The sequence below is a fragment of the Neophocaena asiaeorientalis genome, unplaced genomic scaffold, assembly GCF_003031525.2.
Source record: "Neophocaena asiaeorientalis asiaeorientalis breed wild unplaced genomic scaffold, Neophocaena_asiaeorientalis_V1.1 scaffold150, whole genome shotgun sequence".
NCBI lineage: Eukaryota > Metazoa > Chordata > Mammalia > Artiodactyla > Phocoenidae > Neophocaena > Neophocaena asiaeorientalis.
Window position 1 is genome coordinate 7278652 of NW_020176571.1, and position 17670 is coordinate 7296321.

The 17670-nt window shown below is 36.9% G+C and overlaps 1 protein-coding gene and 1 long non-coding RNA gene across 4 annotated transcripts in view; one reads left to right on the forward strand and one right to left on the reverse strand.

Moving 5' to 3' along the window:
• LOC112391755 (uncharacterized) overlaps positions 1 to 17670 on the forward strand; it is a 133313-nt gene that overhangs the window by 91315 nt on the left and 24328 nt on the right. The window lies entirely within an intron of this gene.
• Positions 1 to 17670, reverse strand: part of A2M (alpha-2-macroglobulin) — a 69092-nt gene that overhangs the window by 50432 nt on the left and 990 nt on the right. The window lies entirely within an intron of this gene.

Here is a 17670-nt window from a genome sequence, read left to right on the forward strand (position 1 = left end):
ATGGATACCAAGGGGAAAGGGAGGGTGGGATGAATTGGGAGATTGGGATTGACATATATATACTATTGATACTATGTATAAAATAGATAACTTATGAGAACATACTGTATAGCACTGGGAACTCTACTCAATGCTCTGTGGTGACCTAAATGAGAAGGAAATCTCGGTGCTCTGTGATGACCTAGATGGGTGGGATGGGGGTGGGGTGGCAGGGAGGTCCAAGAGGGAGGGACAGGCATACATATAGCTGATTCACTTCATTGTACAGCAGAAACTGACACAACATTGTGAGGCAACTATACTCCAATAAAATTTTTTTTAAAAAGGTCAAGGCTGGGATGGAAGTTCCACAAGGGAAGGGATTTTGCTCATCGTTGTATCCCCAGTGCCTATAACAGTACCTGGTATGTGCTAGGTGCTAGGTGTTAAATAAATAGTAAATGAATAATAAACCCCAACAACCAAACAAATAAGTAAACAAATAAGTAAATAAATAAGATATAACTCTTGAGCTAAGTCTCAAAAATTGAGAAGATATTTGCCAAAATATGGCAGACAATGCTCATTGGCTTAACTACTCACACAGCATCTTTCTCCCTAGCCATCTTCAAACCATGGGTAGCTATTTGATTTAGTCTGGCCAGTGACATATAAATGGAAAACTTCTGGGTGGGGTTTATGGAAAACTTTTGCTCTCTTAATAAAAAGAGCAAGTTTCAGTAGGCACACCAGTGAACGTTTTTATTTATTCTTCCTGCATGGAAAATGGATGTAATGCTTGAAGTTTCAATGGCCATCTTGAGCTGACAAGGCAACAAGCACGAGGATCAAGGTCTGCATGCTAAAGCAAGTCCAAAAGATAGAAAGGGCCCTGGTCTCTGCCAGTATTATTGGGTAATTTTGTCAACCTTGGAATGTCAACCTATGGACTTCTTCCCTATTTGTTTAGCAATTGCTAGTTGCTTTTCTGTTATTTATTGCCAGAGGGATTCCTAGCTGATACACAGACAGATGAAAAATTCATTCTAAATGGATAGAGAAAGCAAGGACTTAAAGTAAGTTTACAACAATAGGGAGAGGGAGAAAAATATGGATTTGAAGTGTACTGGACATGACTCAATTACTAGTTTAATATGGATGAGCATATTGCAGAGAAAAGTTAACAGTACTGCATTTTATCTTGCCTGATACACTATTGATATAAATGACACCATTATCTAATATGCTACTTAAACCTCATCTGATTAAATTATGATACATTACTGATTGTAAAATATGTCATGATTAAAGAGATGTGAAAAGATGTGTATCTTAGAATCATTAAGAGCTGGTAATAGCTAATATTTGTAGGTACTATATGCTTGGCATTGTGCTAAGCACTGTATTTCACTTATTTTGCTCAGAAAGTTATAAAACAGTTATGGACTTATCCATTTCAGAGGTGATAAATAGAGAATGACTGTAGGTTTCTCACTAGGGCTCTAGTGGATGATCTTGCTAGTAACAGATGTAGAGAAACTATCAGGTAGAGTCTTAGATATGTTGGATTTGAGGCTCTCGTGAAATTCAGCAAAGCTGTTCAGTAGGGAGTTGGGTATAAAGTTCAGAAGTGAAGGAAAAAAAGAGATTGATTAATTGGGTCATTCATCCATTCAGTCAATATTTAAGCCTGTTATGAAACAGACTCTGTATTAAGTACTGGGATATGGTGAAGCAAAGCAGTCAAGTGGAGAAGATGGATATTATTTAATCAGTCCACATATATTTTAATGCATACTTTGTACCAGACACTGTTCTGTGGTTAACAGAGACCATATGTTTCTGCCATTGGGGAGTTTACATTCACTTGCATCAAAATTAAGAATGTGGCTTGTGAAAAGCATGTGAGCATGCTGACAGATCTCACTTTAAATTCACGACTATAGACTTTGGTACAAACACAGCCTCCATGCAGTGCTATTATATTGCTCAAGTAATTTTATCCTCTCACTCTCCCATGTCATTGTTTTTGTAAACAATGCCTTCTTTTCTCTCAGCTGATGACATCGCTTCTTAATTTACTGAGAGAATAGAAGCGATCAGAAGTAAAACTTCTGATCATCTCACCAGTGCTGAAACTACCAAGCTCATCTGCATGTGTACCTGTGTACTCTGTCTTCTCTTGTGTTGCACTGGGTGAACTGTGTATGCATCTAAATCCAAACCATCATTTTACTTTTTTTACTGGAACTTATTCCTTTTTGCATACTCAAAAACTTCATTACTAGATTGATTTACCTCTCTCTACTACACCATAACTTTATTATTTTCATTAGCATATAAATATATATTTCATCTGTGAGAAAACAAATTCTCGACTAGACATATCCCTCTATCTACCTCCCCATTTTTTGTTCCCTTTTCCACAAATCTCCTCTCAGTATTTGTCCAAACTTACTACTTCCACTTCTTTTCCCATTATTTCATGAACTGACTCTCATCAGTCACCTGTGATCTCCATGTTGCCAATTTCAGTGGTCAATTCTCAGTTCTCATTTTATTCTATCTTTCAGAAGCAAGTGACATAGTTGCTCACTCTGTTCTTGAAATCCTTCCTTGAAGCAATTTCTTCACTTGAATTTCAACATCCTGCACTTTGATTCTGTCAATCATTTTCAGAGTCTTTTACTATTTGTTTTCCTGACACTTAAACATTGTCATGTCTCAAAGTTCAGTCTTCTAATTTCATCCCTTCTCAAGTCACATTCTCTCCAAAGGGATCTCTCCTTGTCCTAGGGCTTTAAATGCTGTATTTAGAGATTATTTAAACTCTCATTCTCAAACAATTTCTCATTGCAAAGTACCTATCCCTGATTGCTCCCTTCTGATTCAGAATTGTATTTAGAACTGCTTACTCTGACTCTCCACTGAAGTCTTATAGGCACCTGATACAACAAGTTCAGAATTAAACATCGCACTCTTCTTCTCTTCCCAGTCGTTTTCCTCTCAGTAAGTGGTATCTCCATTAAACCAATTGCTCGGGCCAAAAATATGTGGATTCATCCTTGGTTTCTTCCTTTCTACTACTTCCAACCTGAAGTTTAGCAGCAAGTCAGAATATATCTTTAGTATGCTCACTTTTCTTTATTTCATATATGCCATTCTAGTCCAAACAACCATCATCCTTTGCCTCTACTAGTGCAAGGGTCTCCTAACTTGTATGCATGACCCTACCACTGCGCTTTTACAATCCACTCTGTCACAAAAGCGAAAATAAATCCTTTAAACTAAAAATCTAATTACATCATGCCCTGGGAAACTCCTCTAACAGCGCTCCATGATCCTGAAAATAAAGTCCAAAATTTTTATCAAAGCCTACAAGACCCTACAGGATTTGGCTATTTCCCTCCCATGGTCAGATCTCATTTTTATGGCTTGACCCTGTCTTTTTTTTTTTTTTTAAGTTTATTATTTATTTAACATCTTTATTGGAGTATAATTGCTTTACAATGGTGTGTTAGTTTCTGCTGTATAACAAAGTGAATCAGTTATACATATACATATGTTCTCATATCTCCTCCCTCTTGCGTCTCCCTCCCATCCTCCCTATCCCACCCCTCTAGATTCTCACAAAGCACGGAGCTGATCTCCCTGTGCTATGCGGCTGCTTCCCACTAGCTATCTATTTTACGTTTGGTAGTGTATATACGTCCATGCCTCTCTCTCACTTCTTGACCCTACCTTATTCACTCTGCCGCACTCATGCTGGTCCCTTTCCTGTTTCTAGAATACATAAATCCTGCTTTTCCTCAGGACCTTTGCACTCCCTGTTTTCTCTTCCTGGGGCACTTGGAATATGCATAACATTTTCTCCTCTCCTTCATTCATTTCTCTGTACCAGTGCCTCCGCACAGAGGCCTTTCCTGACTACTCTACTACAATAGCAGTCCTCTGCGCATTGTCCTCTATTTCCTTACCCTCTTTTTTATCCTTCGTAGCATATTTCATTACACATATGTATGTGACCATAGAACACTGTATATAAATATAAGTGACTATATGACATAAAATATATTACATGTAACTATATGATACCATGTGTGTATATATGTGCACATATATATTTACTATTTACTATACTATTATATAGTATATATATGTATTAATACCCGGAACAGTGCCCAGTTATTATATTAGGTGCTCAATAAATAATTCTTGAAGGAAAAAAGGACTAAAATTAATATATAAAAGAATACTGTTTTGGCAAATGTTGGTCTTTATATTCAGTTTTTCAAATGTGATTCCAATGTCCACAGAGTTGTCTTTCCCAGCACAGTTATTTGCAAAACTGATAAGCATTCCTTTTGTGCGTTTAGTCACTGATAGAACATGTAGAGCTGAAAAAGCTAAGAATTGAGGACTTGATGTCTCCTATTAGAGAACATTTTCCAAGTTAAAATGTATTAACATTCTAGGGACGGTAATTTGATTGTGAATTAAGCTATGAATTTACTAACAGCTATGTAATTCACATTTCTCTGTTTTTTATAAGGACATCATGGTTTCTTTAGATTCCTTGCCAATATTACATTAGACAATGGCAACTTCATCATCCTATGCTATCAGTAATTTATTCCTTTCCTTTATTTCTGTCTATCCATCCATAACATTAATTGCACACACACTGAGTTCAAGGTAAATAACTCTTCCTGAAAATGCAATGAGGTTCTTTCTTTGTGAACTCATGCGGGTGTAAAATGTTGACATAACGAAAGCACTGACAACTGGGGCCTGGATATTACTTGAACAAACATGACAGTCAGTGTGACACTGCTGGAGCAATTTCTTAGAGCAAAGTACCAATGACACATCCAATAATATCAAAACTGTTTGAGGACAGAAAAACAAGGAACTCAAAATTCTTTTTATGAGCTGAGGATAGCACTGATTTCCAAACCTGGCAAAGATAACACAAAGACTAATTTCACTTATGTATGCCAATTAAATGTCTTAACTGAAAATTTAGTAAACATAATCCAGTAGCACATTAAAGAATTACTGATTTTATGCCATGACCAAGTTCATTTTATTTCCATAGATGTAGAAAGGCATTTGACAAAGTTAAATATCCACTGAAAGTCAGTACCATGCTTAATAAGAAAACATTAAAGTATTTACAGTAAGTCAGAAGTAAGACAAAAAGTGTTCAGAAGTAAGACAAAAAGTGTATCTCCACTACTCTTTAAGTTTGTTCTACAGGTTTCATTCAGTACAAATAAAACTAAACAAAACAAAACAAAATAAAATAAATAGGTAATAAGTATAAAGGAAAAGTTAGCATTATTTAAATACAAGATAATTTTATACTTGCAAAATATAAAAGCACTAAAGTTGGATAGTTCTCCTAGAATTTCTTCACTTTTTAAAGATCTTACTTCTCTCTCCTCTTAAACCTGTATCATTTCTAGATTTCCATCTTTGAGCTCACTAATTCTCTCTTCCATGTGGTCTGCTCTATTTTCAGTGCTTTCTAATGCATTCTTCATCTTATTTATTGAGTTCTTCAGCTCTAGTTTCTGTTTGGTTCCTTTTTAGAGTTTCAATCTCCTTGATAAAGTATTTCTTCTGTTCATTAATGTTATTCCAGGGCTCATTGAACTGCCTTTCTGAGTTTTCTTGTAGCTCCTTGAGTTTCTTCATAACAGCTATTTTGAATTCTTTATCAGTTAGACTGCAATATTCCATGACTTTAAGTTTGGTTCTGGAGCATCGTCATTTCCCTTTTCTGATATCATGTTACCATGGCTCCTCATGGTACTTGATGAGTTGTTCCTCTGCCAGGACACGTGAAGTAGCAAACACCTTTCTTCTTTGAGTAAAACTTTTTTCTTTTTAACTTAATTAGAAAGATTCAATAGGTTAATAATTCGAGGACTTTCTTTTGTTTTCCAGTGGGTGGCGCTATAGCACAAGTTTTTTGGGTTTTCTTACCTGAACTACTGCCTCCAGTTGTATCTGAGAATGGGCACTTTCCACCCTCCACTGCCTTTGTCAGAGGTGTTGTCTGGTGCCCTCATTGTCGCTGCTCTCGCCTCCAGGATCATGGGTGCCTTGCTGCTCCAGTGTCACTGGCATCACCACCTGGAGCACCAGGATGGCAGGTGCTTCTGACACATCCAGGGCCTCCTGGGTTGTAAGCTCTGGTGCTGTGAGGGGAGGAGAGGTGGGGATCCAGGGTCATGGGTGTCTCTGCCATGGCTGGGATTCTTGGGTCATGGGTGCTGCCACTGTGTGTGTGTGGGAATCGAGTTGCAGGCACCTCTGTGGCTGGAGGAACAGAGTCACCGTCCCTGCTGCCACTGTTGTCCGATACCCTGTGGCTGCGGGTGCCTCTGCAGCCAGGAGGCCAGTGCGCCTCTTCCCCTGATGCTACCAAGTTGTCTGGGGCTGCGGGCTCAGCCATTAAGGCTGATGGTCCAAGACTGCAGGCACTGCTTCCAGTGTTGCCCTGGCTCTGCCTCCTTTATGTGTCCCAGTCCACCCACCTTTAGATGTATAGATGTTTGAAATTCTCTGATGTCCTGATGTGTTGGACAGAAGCACCTTTGTTTAGCTGTGGATGTTTTACTGGTTGTAGATTGAAGGGGAGAGATAAAGAGAGCATCTCACACCACCACGATGCTGATGTCACACCAAAAAGATTGTTCTTGCACTGGTGGGAGATAATGGTGCTTCAGATTAAGATTTAGAATGGAGGTAGGGAGAGCAAATTTAGCTGAGTTAGTGATGATAATGCCATTGCCAAGATAGTTCATACAGGAGAAAAGGAAAAGTGAGAAGAGGGCAAGAGTTTGATGTGGTTATAAGACATCCAGGTAGAAGATGTCCAGAAGGCGTCCTACCTCTTCAGCAGGGATATCCCAGGGTGATGCTGTGTTCTTCTTATTGTAACTATCAGGTGGCATATGTTTCCATTTCTCCCATTTTGGGTGATATTAAATTCAATCACTTGATTAAGGTGATATGTACCAGACTTCTTCTCTATAAAGTTATTTTTTCCTTTGTAATTAATAAATATTTTATGGGGAGGTACTATCAGACTATGTAAATGTATTTATTTATTTGTTTATGCCAGTATAGTCATGTTTTCCTAATTTATTTAATGGGTTATCATCTGTTATTTCATTATTTATTTTGATGCTCAAATAGTCTCAGATTTGGCCAGTAAAAGTCCATTTAAGCTGGCTTCTGGGTCCTTTTGATGTCCTCATCCTTCTTGAGCAATTATCTTCTGTCCCAAGATATTTCAGGCTCATCTTATAATTTTCCTCCTCTTTTATTTTAGCAAATGACATTAGAAATCAAGAACTGGGCTGCAGGCATGCCCATTATTTTTATGGTGTCCCTACTAGGCTTTCTCAGCAAATAGAGCTGCAGAGTTTATGTATGTTTAAACACATAAACATGTACATACATTCGTATGTCCTCTGTTTGGCTTCTGATGTCCCACACATACATTACCCCTCCATAAGGACACCTTCCCCCTCTTGCTCTGGCTCTGACAGCTTGAGCCAGGCTGCCCTCCTTTGAGAACCTTCTTCTCACCATTGTCCAAGTTGTACACCCCACCGTCTACTGTCTTAATTCTCTTCAACCCCATGTGACATCTATCTTACCTAGCCCCATCTAGTGGTGTTGGGCTGGATTATTCAGAAAATGAAGGGAAGAGGCAGAGAGCTGACTTTTAACTTCTTTTGTGGCTTGCTACATTTTTAACATTTACTTTAGTAGCCATGTGCTGTTTATAAAATAAACAAAATGAAAGAAAAATAAACAAACAGACAAGCCTAGACAGATAAACAGGATTATCTTGGTAAACGCTATTTATTCTGTGAGGAAATTAAGTTTAATTCCTTCAGGGGTTGCTTAATTAGTATCTAGTTAAAATAAATAGAAAAGCCACTTTGTGGCTTGTCTTCTCATTTTCTTGATAGAGTCTTTCACAGAGCAGATTTTTAATTGTAATGAAGTTCAGCTTATCAATTATTTCTTTCATGGATAGTGCCTTTGGTGGTGTAGCTAAAAAAGTCATCCCCATAACAAACGTCACCTAGATTTTCTCTTATGTTGCCTTCCAGGGTTTTATAGCTTTGTATTTTACATTTAGGTCTATGATACATTTTGAGTTAATTTTCATGAAGAGTGTAAGGTCTGTGTCTAGATTCCTTATTTTTCTTTTCTTTTCTTTCTTTTTTTGCATATGGATGTCCAATTGTTCTAGCATCATTTGTTGAAAAGGCTATCTTTGTTCCATTGTATTGCCTTTACTTCTTTCTCAAAGATCAGTTGACAGTACTTATATGGGTCAATTTTGGGGTTCTCTGTTTTGTTCCACTGATCTGTTTGTTTCTTCTTTCACCAGTACCACCCTCTCTTGATTACTGTAGCTTTACAGTAAGTCTCAAAGTTGGGTAGTGTCAGCCCTTTAACTTTGTTCTTTTCTTTAGATGTTGTGTTCGGTCTTTTGCCTTTCCATATAAACTTTAGAATAAGTTTATTGATATCCAAAAACTAACTTTCTGGGATTTTGATTGGGACTACATCGAGTGTATAGATCAAATTGGAAAGCACTATCATCTTGATAATACTGAGTCTTCCTAACCATGATCATGGAATATCTCTCCGTTAATTTAATTCTTCTTTGATTTCTTTCATCAGAGTTTGATAAGTTTTCCTCTTATAGGTTTTCTATACATTTTGTTAGATTTATACCTAACTATTTCATTTTTGGGGGTAGATAATGTAAATGATACTGTGTTTTTAATTTCAAAGTTTACTTGTTCATTGCTGGTATATAGGAGAGCAACTGACTTTTTATATTAACCTTATATCCTGCAACCTTATTATTACCACTCTATGTAGCTATCTGATATTAGTCACAGGAGGGGTTTTTTTGTTGTTGATTCTTTCAGATAGCTACACAGGCAATCATGTCATCTTTGAACAGAGTTTTATTTATTCTTTCTCAATCTGTGAAACTTTTAGTTCTTTTTACTGTATTATTGCATTAGTTAGGACTTCTAGTATGATGTTGGAAAGAAGTGATGAGAGGGGATATATTTCTCTTGTTCATGTTCTTAGTGGGAAAGTTTTAGTTTCTTGCCATTAAGTGTGATATTAGTTGTAAGTTTTTAGTAAATGTTTTTTTATCATGTTGAGGAAATTCCCCTCTATTTCTGTTTTGCTGAGAGTGGGTTGGATGCCTGGGTGTTGGATTTTGTCAGCTGCTTTTTCTGCATCTATTGATATCAGGTAATATCAGTTTCTTCTTTAGCCTGTTGATGTGATAGGTTACATTAATTGATCTTCAAATATTGAACCAGACTTGCATACCTGGGATAAATACCACTTGGTCATTGTGTATAATTCTTTTATACATTGTTGGATTTGATTTACTAATTTTTTCTGAAGATTTTTGCACCTATGTTCATGAGGGATATTAGTCTGTTGTTTTATTTTCTTGTATATTTTGGTACAGTTTTAGTATTATGTTAATGTTGGCCTTATAAAATGAGTTAGAGAGTATTTCCTCTTCTTCTATCTTCTGGAAGAAATTGTAGAGAATTGGTGTAACTCTTTCCATAAGTGTTTGATAAAATTCACCAGTGAACCCCTGGTGGTTTTTGTTTTGCAAGGTTATTAATTACTGATTCAATCTCTTCAGTAGATATAGGTCCATTTGAATTTTCTATTTATTCTTGTGGGAGTTTTGGCAGAAGTGTCTTTCAAGGAATTAGTCCATTTCATCTAGGTTATTAAATTTGTGGGCATAGCATTTTCCCTAGTATTCCTTTATTATCCTTTTAATGTCTGTGAGATCTCTAGTGATGTCCCCTCTTTCATTTCTTATATTAGCAATTCATGTCACATCTCTTTTTTTCTTAGGTGGCCTGCTAGAAGCTTATCATTTTATTGATTTTTTCAAAGAATCAGTTTTTTGTTTCATTGATTCTCTCTATTGATTTCCTCTTTTCAGTTTCATTGATTTCTGCTCTAATTTTTAAATATTTCTTTTCTTATACTTGCTTTGGACTTAATCTGCTCTTCTTTTTCTAGTTTCCTAAGATGAAAGCTTAGATTACTGATTTTAGATGCTTATTTTTTTCTAAAGAATATATGCATTCAATGCTATAAATTTTCCTCTAAACACTGTGTTTGCTGTGTCCTACAAATTTATATTTTACTTGTTCATTGCTGGTATTTTAGGAAAGAAACATTATATTAATTTTTTTCTCCCTCAGAAACTCCTTTATGTTCTCTAAAAGATGCAAAGACTACTAATGCCATATAGAAAATTTATAAAAGTCTTTTCATTTATCAACTTTCTGACAATATATTTCTAAAGTAGGAATTCTAGGACTAGCTGAGCGACAAGATATTAGAATTGGCCCCTTAAAATCCTAAGATTCACATGGAGTCATAAGAGATCCTGAATAGCCAAAGCAATCTTAAGCATGAAGAACAGAGCAGGAGTCATCATATTTCTTGATTTCAAACTATATTACAAAGCTATAGTTATCAAAAGAAGATGGTACTGGCATAAAAACAGACACATTGACCAATGGAACAGAATAGAGAGCGCAGAAATAAACCCCCACATTTACAGTATATTGATCTTTGACAAGGGAGGCAAGAATACACAATGGGGAAAGGATAGTCTCTTCAGTAAACGGTTTTGGGAAAACTGGATATCCATATACAAATCTCACACCATACAAAAAAATCAACACAAAATGTATTACAGACTTTAACATTAGACCTGAAACTGTAAAGCTCATAGAAGAAAAGATAGAGAAAAAGCTTCTTGACATTGGCCTTGACAATGATATTTTAGATATGACATTAAAGACACAGGCAACAAAAGCAAAAATAGCTAAATGGGACTACATCAAACTAAAAAGCTTCTGCACAGGGCTTCCCTGGTGGCGCAGTGGTTGAGAGTCCGCCTGCCGATGCAGGGGACACGGGTTTGTGCCCCGGTTCGGGAGGATCCCACATGCCGCGGAGCGGCTGGGCCCGTGAGCCATGGCCGCTGAGCCTGCGCGTCCGGAGCCTGTGCTCCACAACGGGGGAGGCCACAACAGTGAGAGGCCCGCGTATCGCAAAAAAAAAAAAAAAAAAAAAGCTTCTGCACAGCAGAGGAAACCATCAGCAAAATGAAAAGGCAATCTATGGAATGGGAGAACATATTTGCAAATCAGGTATCTGATAAAGGGTTTATATCCAAAATATATTAGGAAGTCATAGAACTCAATAGCAAAAAAACAAATCATCTGATTAAAAAATGGGCAAAAGACTATTTCTTCAAATAGACGTTTCTCCAAAAAAGATGTGCAAGTGGCCAACAGGTATATGAAAAAGTGCTCAACATCACTAATCATCAGGGAAATGCAAATCAAAATCACAGTGAGATGTTACCTCACATCTGTCAAAATGGCAGTTATCAAAAAGAAAATAACAAGTCTTGGTGAGGATGTGGAGAAGAGGGAACCCTTGTGCACTGTTGATGGGAATGTAAATTGGTGCAGCCACTATGGAAAATAGTATGGATATTCCTCAAAAAATTAAAAATAGAACTACCATGTGATCCAGCAATTCCATTCCTATTTATCCAAAGAAAACAAAAATGCTAATTTGAAAAGATGTATGCACCCCTATGTTCATTGCAGCATTATTTACAGTAGCCAAGATATGGAAGCAACCCAAGTGTCCATCAACAGATGAATGCATAAAGAAGATATGGCATATAAATACAATGGAATATTACTCAGCCATAAAAAGAATGAAATACTACCATTTGTGACAACATGGATGAACTTGGAGGATATTATGCTAAGTGAAATAAGTCAGGCAGAGAACGACAAATACCATATGATTTCACTTACCTGTGGAATTTGGAAAAAAATGAACAAACAAAACTGAAATAGACTCATAGATACAGAGAACAAACAGGTGGTTGCCATAGGGAAGGGGTGTGGGGGATTAGTGAAATAAGTGTGGGAGATTAAGAGGCACAAACTTCTAGTTAGAAAATAAATGAATCATGAGGATGAAATGTACAACATGGGGAATATTGTCAATAATATTGTAAGAATGTTTTATGGTGACAGATGGTAAGTAGACTTATCATGGTGATCATTTTGTAGTGTATAGAAGTATCAAATCAGATGTGTTGTGCATCTAAAACTAACATAGCGTTGGTCAACTAAACTTCAATTTAAAAAAGAGAAATATACTACTGCAGAAATTGCTTTAGTCTTTGCTTGAAACTGGTTACTCCTCATATGACCATGCCATTGTCCAACCCCTCAGCCACTTTGAAGCCTGGCTGCTTGGCTGCTTCTATACTATATTTGGACACAGGAATATTTTCTGAGACTGGGAGCTCTGTGGTCGAGAGTTGGCCTCACACAGCCATTTAACTCAGAGCTTTTTTACCCTGGGTACAATGATGGAGGGGCCCCAGGTGCCCACTATCCTGGGTCCCATAAACCTCCACCCACCTCCTGGTTTTGAAGGAAGGAAGAATTGGTTAGAGGTTCTCCTCTAACCTTCCTGCAAAAGACTTCTTTTTCCTCTTCCTGAGGAGCACCTAGAGTAATTTGTCCAAGTAGCCAGGGTTTTCACAAAGTTATCTTTAAGCAACCTCTGCTTCTAACCTTGAAAGTTCTTTAGGCAAAAGACACAAGGATTAGGCTACACTTTTGAAACAGGGAAGGGAAAAATACCAGAGGATAAGAATCAGCACAGATCACATTCTTTCCAAATCCTTTTCAGCAGTGAAACCAAAACGCTGGTTAATACTTTAGTAAATTATTCTTCCACATTAGGAAGGGGAAAATGCTGGGAAAACTGAGAGATGTTTTGTTTATTTTGGGAAAAGAAAAGTGGGCTTGTATACTTTCAGTTAAGGTTTGTTTGTGTAACTTTTTTTTTGAAAAAAAAAAAGAAAAAAAGATAAAGGGACAGGGAAGAGCAGGCGGGTCTTGTTATTATTTGGGAAATTCCTGTTTTCATATGTATGTACCTCCATAACCTCATATTATTGAATAAAAACATGTAGAGACTTATGTTGTTCTGTATAAATTTTTTATACAATAGTGAATAAAATGACCCTTCTCCCAGTTTCTTCTTTGGTCCTTGTTTGATAATGCCATCACTGCCTCACACATATATATTCTTTCTGCTTCTGCCAGCAAAAATATGGTTCTGGGGGCTTACCTGGTGGCACAGTGGTTGAGAGTCCACCTGCCGATGCAGGGGACACGGGTTCGTGCCCCGGTCCGGGAAGATCCCACATGTCACGGACCGGCTGGGCCCGTGAGCCATGGCCGCTGAGCCTGCGCGTCTGGAGCCTGTGCTCCGCAACGGGAGAGCCCACAAGAGTGAGAGGCCCGTGTACTGCTTTAAATATATATATACACGGTTCTGGAAATCTGGAATTTTAATCCCAGGATTCAGTAAAGAGCACTAGCATTGAAACTTAACTGTTTTTTCTGGGAGCAGCAAGATGTTGGGAAAAGGTGTTTATCTTTGTTTCCTATTTCTACCATTCTTTATGAAAAAATGCATCAGCAATATTTGACCTTATGAAAAAGGGATCAAAATGCATAGTAATAAGTGGTACTCTATGCATCATTTGAGAGAAAGGACTAGTACACAGTTTCTTCTTCTCTCTTTGGAAAATATGAAGATGAAATTTAAAAAGTGGTCTGAACTGGGGAGAGAATTCTTAGACTTCTGGCTGACCTGCCCTTCTATGTAAGGCCTATGTAATCCCTGTGATTGAGAATCCGTTGTTTTATACAAAATTCTTTCTCACATTCTAAATCAGATCTTTTGGATCATCTTCAAAGATTTCTTCCAAGTTTTCCATTGTGAAACCTGTGCCTTGTGATTATGGTATACAGTAAGGCCAAGGGGAATAGTTTCTTACATTGCTTCTGGCTCTTTCTCTGGAACAGTTTAGATAAAATGAGATGTATAGAAAAGTCTCTGAGATGTTTAAAATACCATGCAAATATAAAATCACATCAATATTTGTTTTCCTCCCCAGAAAAAAAGAAAGAAAAGAAAACCCATATAAAAATTAAAAATGAATGGATAAAATTCCTTCACAAGTAGGTTGTGTAGGTTGAGAATTCTCTGACCAAAAGCATAGCAACTGAAACAAAACTGGACTTCTGAATCAAATGAGCATCCATTTCTCTCCTTTTCTTTTACTAATGGCCCATTTAAAGGATGTGAAGACAGAGATAGAAACCCACAGTAGGGCTGAAAATGAGAGACAACCTCATCAGATTAATGGATAAGTTTCTTGCAAATTAACTGAAATGAATGAGGAATATGCCTAAGGATGAAACAGCAGGGGGCGCAGCAGCCCAGAACATTGAGGTGTAGAGATTGAAGCCATTATTTTGAGCAGGAATAGATTCTAATCATGGCTTGCTTTTTCTGGTGACCAGACCCCATCCTGAAGCTATCCAGGAGCCCACTAAAAGTTGCCTCATTAGAAGAAAAGATACCCTATCACCGAAAAAATTCCAGTGGATTTAGGAGGTCTGTGTCATAGGGTCAAAGACCCAATATTCGAACAAAAGATTCTCCAAGTACTCTTATACAAGGGTTTTAGGAGCACTGTGCCAGGAACCAGGGATATATATATATATAGGTTTACATATCTTGTGTGGTTTTTTAAATATGAATTTTAGAATCAGCATCTCTGATCCTAATGTAATTTGAACTGATTACATAAAATTTATAAATAAATTTAGGGAGAATTGACACATGACATTTTTATAATGCTGACTTAACCTATCCAAAAATATAGTGTGTTTCAACATCTGTTCAAGTCCTTTTTTGTGTTCTTCATTACTAAAGTTTTTCTTATACATGTTTTAAACATTTCTTTAACATTTATTCCTGGGCATCATGAAAAAAATCAAATCCAGGACAATAAATGTACCCTTGGAATAAAAATGAAGTCAGAGTTTTGACTGTAGCATCCAACATTAACATTCAGAACTAAATAAGGGTATGCCTAACAGGTACTTTTAAGTACAGAAAAATGACTTTAAGAAATTTAGGAATATTCCCCTGCAACTGTATTTGCTAGAGAATAGGAATTCTAATAGTCTTGGTCACAGAAGCCTCATAGGTGACCTAAGGTAGAGGTGCCTGTGTTGGAGCGATTTGTGGGTGTTGCTTTTGTCTCATGGAATAAATCTCATTAAGACTGATATGAAACCCATGACATTTTAAAAGACAGTTGTAGTAACAGAAGCACTGCCAGATGGGACATTAAAGAACAGACACAGTTCAAAATGAAAAGAGATTTCAGAGCCCTCAAACTTCTATAGACAGGAAGAAGACTGAGAATATATCTCAGCTGAAAACACGTCCTTTCTCGTGGAAAATAAAGGATGAACTAGAGTGTGGAGTGGATTCTGGAGCCACAGAGAAGCACTCTGAGGAAACAAGACTGAACCCTAATTAGAGAACTGGCGACATGTGCCTGGTTAGATTTCAGAGTGGCTATGGACCATTAACTGATGTGTGTCTCCTGTTCTCTACTTTTTTGAACAGAAATATCTGTTACAGTTGTCTTGTGATTGTCCCCAGCAGAGTGGCAATAGATAACTTTTCTCTTTAGGTCACAGATCTTCAGATTGAGATGAACTATGCTTGAGGAACTGAAATTAAGGCAGATGACCCCAAGAAGTCTCATCTGTACTTGGACCTAATTTAGATGACAGGATCCTGCATTTCAAGGCTGAAGCTGATGTCATAATATGACAAGACATCTAATGTTGGAAGGGCACACGGATGAGTGTTTTTTACATGTAAGAGAGATGCAGACGCGTAGGGGCCTTATGGAAGATCATGAAAGCTAGTGGCTAAAGATTGTTCCTCAATAAACCACACCTTCCAGTATTCACAGCCTTATGTGGTTCCCTTCCTTTGAATCTGAGCTTGCCCTATGGCTTGTTTTTGAAAAAGGGTCAATGATGGAAGTGGTACTATGTGACTTCCAAAGCTAGGTCCTAAGAGGCTTTTCAGTTTCTGCCTTGGTTCCCTAGAATGCTCGTACTTGGGGCACAGTCTCTTGGAATCCTGCTGCCATGTTGTGAGAATCTTGAGCCACCTGGAGAGGACATGTGTTGACACTCTGGTCAACATTTCTAGGTGAGCCACCGGGTGATGGCCAGCATGAACGGCATGCCATCTGAGGAGCCATACTGGATACCCAGTCCAGTCGAATCTTCAGAGGACCACAGTCCTAGCCAACACCTGACTTCAAGTGCAAGAGAGAATCAAAGAGAATACTGCCCTGTAGGGTGAACCCAGTTAAACCGTAGAACCATGAGAGAAAAATAATAAATTATTGTTTTAATTCATTACATTCTAGGTAGATTACTGGAACACATAGCTACATAGACACACATACACATACACACACTTGACTTGTAGCAGAGACTGGCTAGTTCTGCACCAAGTTTCTTTCCTTTTCCTTCTGAATACACATAATTGACTGTCTCATCATACGACTTGAGTTCTGGCTAATGGAGTATAAGTAAATGTGACGTACATCATATCCAGGTTTGCCATATTAAAACTTCCTGTGGGCGCCTTCACTCTCACTGTTTGCTTGCTGGATGAGTATTTGGAAGTGACACATTGAAAATGACAAAGCCTCCATCTGCTTGGGTTACTGTGCTTTGTCACTGAGTTTTAGGGTTTACTGTTAAAGCAGCTAATGTAAAATTAACTAAATACACAGCTGAAACAAATTGGAAATATTTTATTTTGCATTTTACATTTGTGTTCATAAGTGAGATTGATATTTAATTTTCTTTTCTTTTTTGTGTGTGATTCTTGTGATATTAAACTCTTAAAATGATTTGTATAGGTATTCTTTTTCTGCTGTCTAAATAGTGTTTTTAGGATAAGGATTATCATTTCCTTGAAAGCTTGGTAAAATTTTCTGTAAAGTATTGTTACGCTACTCTCTTTTGTAAGTGAAGGAATACTTTTTACTCCTAATTCACTTTCATTTATGGTCAATGGTTTATTCAATTTTTCAAAATAATCTAACCTCAATTTTGATAATTTGTATAATTTTTTATTCTTCTAGAGCATTATAATTTTCATCGAGGCTTTCAAATTTACCAGATATCTGTTCTATTAAACTTTAGAATACTGACTCTTTGTTTTCTTGATTATATCATTTTGTTGACTTCCACTTTATTAATTTCTGTTCTTCACAATTTCTCTGTCAACATTCTTTATATTTACCTTTTTTCTCATTTTTCTAGCTTTTCTTCTAACTCATTTCATCCATTTAACAATCTTTCTTGATTTTTCCATACATATAGTTAGTTTAGGTTTATAAAATGTACTTCTATGTGTATCAGGTATTTAAACAAATAAATTAGGTATTTTGATATGTAATGTTTTAATTTTTGTTCAATTCTAAATGTTTGTAACTTTTATTGTTATTTCCTTTTAATTTTAAAGTTTTATGTGGAGAATTTCAAACATACATAAAATTAGACAAAATAATAAAATGAATCCAAAAATATCCACAATATTATATTAATATAATAAACTACTAGACTCACAATGCTCAGT